Consider the following 7,216-nt stretch of genomic DNA (forward strand, 5'->3'; position numbering starts at 1 on the left):
AAAATATAGTGTTACATCCTTTTAATATTGAATGGCTTTTAATGACATTGACAGTGCCTCGCGATATTCTATCAGTCAAAAGTTTCGGTGACTCCTACTACTTTATAATTTATCTTATTATAACAGTTCAAATAATTTTATAATAATAGCAAAGTGTATGATAATAGCATAGAAGTACAGAAACCCTGTTGTGGTCATGATAAACAAAAAAAAATGCATATAAATATAAAACATGGTTTCACACTTTCAGAGCATGACAGCCTGTGTTGTTCGATTCAGGTGAATAGTTTAACCTTCACTATTTATTCGTACTCACATTTTATTAAATACTTCTTATAAAATAATTACAACAATCAGAATAAACAAATAAAAGAAAAAAAAAAGAAGAGAAAAAAAAAGAGAAAAAAAAAAAAAAGAGAAAAAAAAAACAGCGCCGGAGGATTCGAGAGAGACGAGTGAGAGAGAGAGAGAAAACCAAGCTGTACAATCCAGAATGAAAACAAAGGATGAGAGGAGCTAAATGTAGATCCAGAGAATAAAGCTTAAAATATTATAGTTATAGTTCATTTAAAGTGTTTAAAGAAAACAGAAAACAGACAGGAAAAAGCCTTTTTGTTGTTGCATGTGTTATAGTCACATTTTAATATGTTGTAGAGTTCATGTTCATCAATATTCTGTTCAATTTAATACCACTTAATGTCAAACACAACATGTTCTATCAGTTGTTTTTTAAAAATGAACTTAGTAAAAACCTATGAATTTGTACTTCATATCCTCAGGTATGGCTCTGTTTTTGGGTATGTTCATTATGTGTGTTTAATATCGTCTGTTTGATAATGTGTTAATAACACATAAACATAAATAAATAAATAAATGTGTTTTATAATTTCAGATTAAGATACAGTATAATTTTTTCATAAATCGGATGACCCACTTTACCTGCTAAAATACATTTGTCTTCTCAAATCATGAGTAATGGTATACACCATCCAAATAACATATCAGAAATGCATTAAATCAAACATATTACAGCTGGCACCTTAAAGATAACACAGGTAATAAAGGAAAAGAAAATCTGGGTATCTAAATTTACAAGTTTAACAAAGTGGCCAACTATATTTATAATCTCAGTATTATTTTAATTTGCACTGTTTTTTATGCTTAAGGGAAAAAGGTTATTATCTCTCACAAATTGACAATATGATTTCAAATGATTTTCAATATCTCTCCATGCACTACAGATGTTTCCATAATAATCCTACATGGTTTGTATCTAAATGCAACTGCCTCTGTTGTCAGGAATGTTAGATCCAGCTGTGCTGCTACTCTCTCTTCATCAGATTGTTGGTTTTTAAATAACAAATCAAGATAGTCCAACACCCTGGTGTTAAATCTTCTATCAGCCCAAGAAGCAGCGGAGGAGATGCAGGAGACTAATTAATGGTAAAAATGAGCAGGGTTTATTGAATAATCTTATTTGCATTCTTATCAACATTGCATAAATTTATCATGTTATTATAACAAAGCAAAAACACTGGAGAAGTGCTGCTTCAACAAACTTGTTATGGAGACATTATCTTATCCTAACACAGCACACAACAGATAAGATTAAACAGTAATAGAAAAAAAACATGAATTACATGAGTATATATCATTAGGGAAATAAATAAAACATATATAAAGTCCTTGAGTTAGGATATAATATTTAAAAATTTGTATAAATATCAGGCTTTTAAATTCTATACGGTCCACATCAGTAGTTTTTTATGCTGTTTACACATTCACACTTGGGTTTCACACTGTATAGGCAAATGTGCTGAAAATTAATTTCATAATAATACAACTAAATGCAATATCTACATCAAGCATATACTAAAAGGAAGGGCATTGTCTAATGATTTCATCAGAGCCAAATACATCCAGTGACCCCTTACTAAAATCTCTTATCATCTCCTGAAAAAAAAAAAAAAAAAAAAAAAATCTGTAATATTACATTCTTAAGTAATGGATTGTTTACAAGAAACATGGGGCCATTGTCTATGTTTTACTAAAGTGAAAATAAAAAACGTTTCTATTCCTGGCCCTCTTTCTCAGCACATTTTGAACATTTTATTGTAGCTTTATATCTTGTGCAATTGCAAATGTATTTCCCATTTTTACTCTGTCATGTCTCATTATTTGAACTTTTAAAAAGACCTTGTCTCGGAAATTACAATTTATAATTATAATTATATAAATTAGAATTTTTTGTAGCGATGCTGTAGACGAATATAGTGAATTTTTGGTTCTCCAAGGAACCCTTTGTTGAATGGTCTTAGTATTGAGAGCATTTTAATAATCTAAAGAACCATTTTGCACTATAAAGAACTTTTTTTCCGATGGAAATGTTCCATGGATGTTGAAGGTTCTTCATGGAACCATCAATGCCAATAAAGAAGCTTTATTTTTAAGAGTGTAGCATCATGTCCAGCATGTTGTACTGTCCTTTTGCCAAGCAGTATTTCTTTAGATATAAAAAAGACATTCTGAGCATTGGGAAGACACTCTCGGGATCATCCGTGATCTTTAGTGATCATCTGAGATGTTTCAGTTCTCATAGTGACTCTGGAAATGCCCATCAGCATTCTCTTAATGCCCACAGGCCATAAGTGATGATGGATCATGACATTTTCCTCATTGCATTCCATTAGGGGCAGCTGGGCCACATGTCGCACGGTTCAGAGCTTCCTCACTGCTTTCTTCAGAAGCCTCTTGACGTTTTCAGGCACCACTGAACTGCAAGACAGCAAAAACGTTCGAGGCTCTCGTCCCTAAAAGCATCAATTTTAGTTGGGGCTGCAACATGCAAAGTTTATTTCTTGGAGTTGTGTCAATTAGTCATTAGTATTTCACAGCAGAAGAATGTGGGCATCCACAAGTAGTACTTGTCGTACAAGCATTATTTCACTAAAACCTTTGCATCTGGGTCAGTTAAAAATATGGGAAGTCCAAACTCTTTTAAACAGATAGTTTAAAAAATGTATGTAATGAAAAATATCCAATGGTGTAACACATTTTTGACCACTATTTTCAAAAGGCAGGTTCAAAATGGGTTTTGTTTTCCAAAGAGCTGCATTTTTAATAGTTTTTATTTTATTTGACTGTTGAGCTGCGTATCAAACATAATATATAACATATGAAGACATATAATGATAACACTTTTTTTAATTAATTTCATGATTACTTAATATTCCTAAAATGACAGTAAATTATTCACAAAAATATAGTTTCTCCCTAATTCTTTTAAAAATCTTTTAAATGTGTCTTTCTAAAAAAAAAAAAAAAAAAAAAAAAAGCCTATATATATGTTTGTTTTTAAAGTCCACCAGTTTTGTGGAATTGCACACACAGACCGGCCATTAGACAGATGGCTATTATTACACTGAAAAATAAAGAGGGCATGAACAGCATAAACAAATGTAATATTTATTTAGATTTTTTTTATAATTTTTTTAATTTACAGTGATTTATTTCTGTCCACAAAACATTTTAATTAAAAGAAAGTTCCTTCACAAATCCTGATGTAATGTGATTTTTAATGCACTTCATGTTGTTGATAGCAAAGAATAGAATAAATTTTCTTTTTATTTTTTAATTTTTATACCAATATGGTACAAAACTGCTCTGTTCAAATCACTGTGATAAATGAGTTAAGTCAAAAGTAACCTAAAAAGGAATAAAAAATTTATCAGATTACATTTCCCAAAATGTGTAATGTAACAGATTATGTACTAGACTTGGGTTTAATTGGTTATGAAGCTATAACGTATTATAAGAAGTATTGTAACTGCTGGACAAAATTTGACAATGCATTAACATTACAAATGTATTTTCAGTACAAGGTACACTGCTGCTACCTTCATACAAAAATCTTTTTTATATTGCACTGACTGCGGATATTTTTATTTTTATACAAACTTCTATAGTGCATTGACAATTAAAACACTTGATGAGAGAGAAGAGAAACGGTATTGCGATTCCTCTGTTTGTCTGCACATATGGTGGCACTGACAAAAAAAACCTTGAATCATGTGACACTGAAAACTGAAGTAATGATGCTGAAAATTAAGCTTTTTCTGAATATATTACATTTTACAATATATTACCATAGAAAACATAATATTTCACAGTTTCACTGTATTTTTGCTCAAATAAATGCAGCCATGGTGAGCAGAAGAAACTTCTTTCAAAAACAAAAAAAAATCTTAATTACTTCAAATGTTTGAATGGTAGAGTATATTTATAATTTAGATTTAGGTTTTATTGGAATTTAATCAATTAGGTCTTACTTATATGACCCTAAATATATTAAATATATTAAAAGAATCCAGGTTTAAGCCTAATATGAAATATTTAAAAGAAAATGTTAATACTGTCAGTTGACTAGAAATTAAAAGCAGGGAAGGTGATTTGATTCAAGTACATTTTTGTTAAGCTGGTCGAAAGTATCTTCACATCCTGATAGCTATCACTAAATGTATTTATATGTATTTATGTCATCTGTGGAAGGCGTAGGTGTCACGATCTCCAGCTGGAGTGCCTATGAACTCCACTAGAGGTCACTCCCCATCTGACTCTTGCCACTCTGTCCCAGACTACATTTCCCATATTCCTTTTCCAGACTCATCATCTCTGATTGCATTCACCCGTGTCTTGTTTCCTCATCAGTCTCACCCTATTTAAAGCCTGTTTTTATTCACACTCATTGCTCAGTATTGTTAGCTGTCAGTTGTTCCTTGTGGTGCTGTTGTGGTGCTGTTGTGGTGCTGTTGTGGTGCTGTTGTGGTGCTGTTGTGGTGCTGTTGTGGTGCTGTTGTGGTGCTGTTGTGGTGCTGTTGTGGTGCTGTTGTGGTGCTGTTGTGGTGCTGTTGTGGTGCTGTTGTGGTGCTGTTGTGGTGCTGTTGTGGTGCTGTTGTGGTGCTGTTGTGGTGCTGTTGTGGTTTTTGACCCTGGACTGTTTATCTGGTTTCCTGATTGTTTGCTGCCTGCCCTGATCTTTGCCTGTTTTGTGTCTTTCTGGATTATACCTGTTTGCTGTTGACTGACCCTGCCTATTTTGACTACTCTATTCAATAAAGCCTGCACTTGGATCTTCACCCTGACGTCACGCCGCGTTCATTACAGTAGGAGCATAAAATGTTCGTCCAAACATATTCTTCGGTCCGAGGGCTACAATAGGCTGTCCAACCTGCCTGTCAGTGTATGTATTTGTATACGTCATCAGCGCGTTCCATTACTTCCATTGCAGACCGAGTAATAATGAAAGGCGTTATTGTATTATGCACTTTGTACAGTAATTTTTTGGGACGTGAGGTGATCTGACAGTATTGCATTCAACCCTCCACCAACGCCGTCTCTCATCGTGTCTGCCTGTGTTTTGGAGGAGGTGTGGCTTTGGAGAGTGATTTGCAGGGAGGGTGAGATCTTATGCTTTCAAAGCTAGCGTGCAAGTGCAAGCCTCTCTGAAATCACCTACCCTACTCTTAATAATGTATACACAGAAATAACATTTAGCTGTATGGTTATTAGTGCTATTACAAAAATGATTACCACAGCATACATAAAAATAAATCAACTACTGGCAATTAAAAAACATGACCGAATAAAGAGTAATAAAATGAAAGTCAACCTATTCAATGATTTCATCAAAATTGGGTCATTTATCATCTTAATGATTCTGGCTTCTGTATAAGTTCAGTACAAAAAAGAATGTTGTTTGCTGGTCTTGCAGCTGCAAAAAATACAATAATACAGAAAACTGGTTTAAAACCACACATGTGTGGGAAAACGTACTTGCTCCATAGTCTTCTTAAAATAGAAGCCTGTGAATGTACAACAGTTTTTCTCAGTCGCTTTGGTACATTTCTTGAATCATCCTTGACATTTGCAAAACAGTAAGTGCATTTCTCAAAACACCTCATACAAATAGCAAAACAACATGGATTACCTGCAAAAGCCAGTCTCTTGTTCCTTAGTTCATCTCTCAAAAATAAATATCTGTGTCCATGAACATGTCAGTGCCATCAGAATGACAAGTCCTTGTGTCATTGTGTACGGATAAGAATTGCTTAGTCATGTTGTCAATATAACAGTGTACTCTGGAGGGATGTTCTGATGTAAACTATGGCAACATTTTGGATGACAGTTACTGTATTGAACAGTATGCCATATGCTTATGTATGTCATATATCCATTTCAAAATTACAAATTTACACATTACTGTGTGTGGGATATTGATTGAAAGAGACTGGACAGAATTCCTAGTTTATACTTTTACTAGTGGTCTGACCAAAACAAACAAAAATCCTTTACAACGTCATTGTGAAAAAGAAATATGGCCACAAAGATGAAAATAAAAAATAAGTCCACTGTTAGAATTTGTAACTCTTGTGTTGTCCTCTGTCTATACAGTACAGGTCCTTCTCAAAAAATTAGCATATTGTGAAAAAGTTCATTATTTTCCATGATGTAATGATAAAAATTAAACTTTCATATATTTTAGATTCATTGCACACCAACTGAAATATTTCAGGTCTTTTATTGTTTTAATACTGATGATTTTGGCATACAGCTCATGAAAACCCAAAATTCCTATCTCAAAAAAATTAGCATATTTCATCCGACCAATAAAAGAAAATTGTTTTTAATACAAAAAAAGGTCAACCAGCAAATAATTATGTTCAGTTATGCACTCAATACTTGGTCGGGAATCCTTTTGCAGAAATGACTGCTTCAATGCGGCGTGGCATGGAGGCAATCAGCCTGTGGCACTGCTGAGGTGTTATGGAGGCCCAGGATGCTTCGATAGCAGCCTTAAGCTCATCCAGAGTGTTGGGTCTTGCATCTCTCAACTTTTCTCTTCACAATATCCCACAGATTCTCTATCGGGGTTCAGGTCAGGAGAGTTGGCAGGCCAATTGAGCACAGTAATACCATGGTCAGTAAACCATTTACCAGTGGTTTTGGCACTGTGAACAGGTGCCAGGTCGTGCTGAAAAAACGAAATCTTCATCTCCATAAAACTTTTCAGCAGATGGAAGCATGAAGTGCTCCAAAATCTCCTGATAGCTAGCTGCATTGACCCTGCCCTTGATAAAACACAGTGGACCAACACCAGCAGCTGACATGGCACCATCACTGACTGTGGGTACTTGACACTGGACTTCAGGCATTTTGG

The sequence above is a fragment of the Cyprinus carpio genome, chromosome A21 (assembly GCF_018340385.1).
Source record: "Cyprinus carpio isolate SPL01 chromosome A21, ASM1834038v1, whole genome shotgun sequence".
Lineage (NCBI taxonomy): Eukaryota > Metazoa > Chordata > Actinopteri > Cypriniformes > Cyprinidae > Cyprinus > Cyprinus carpio.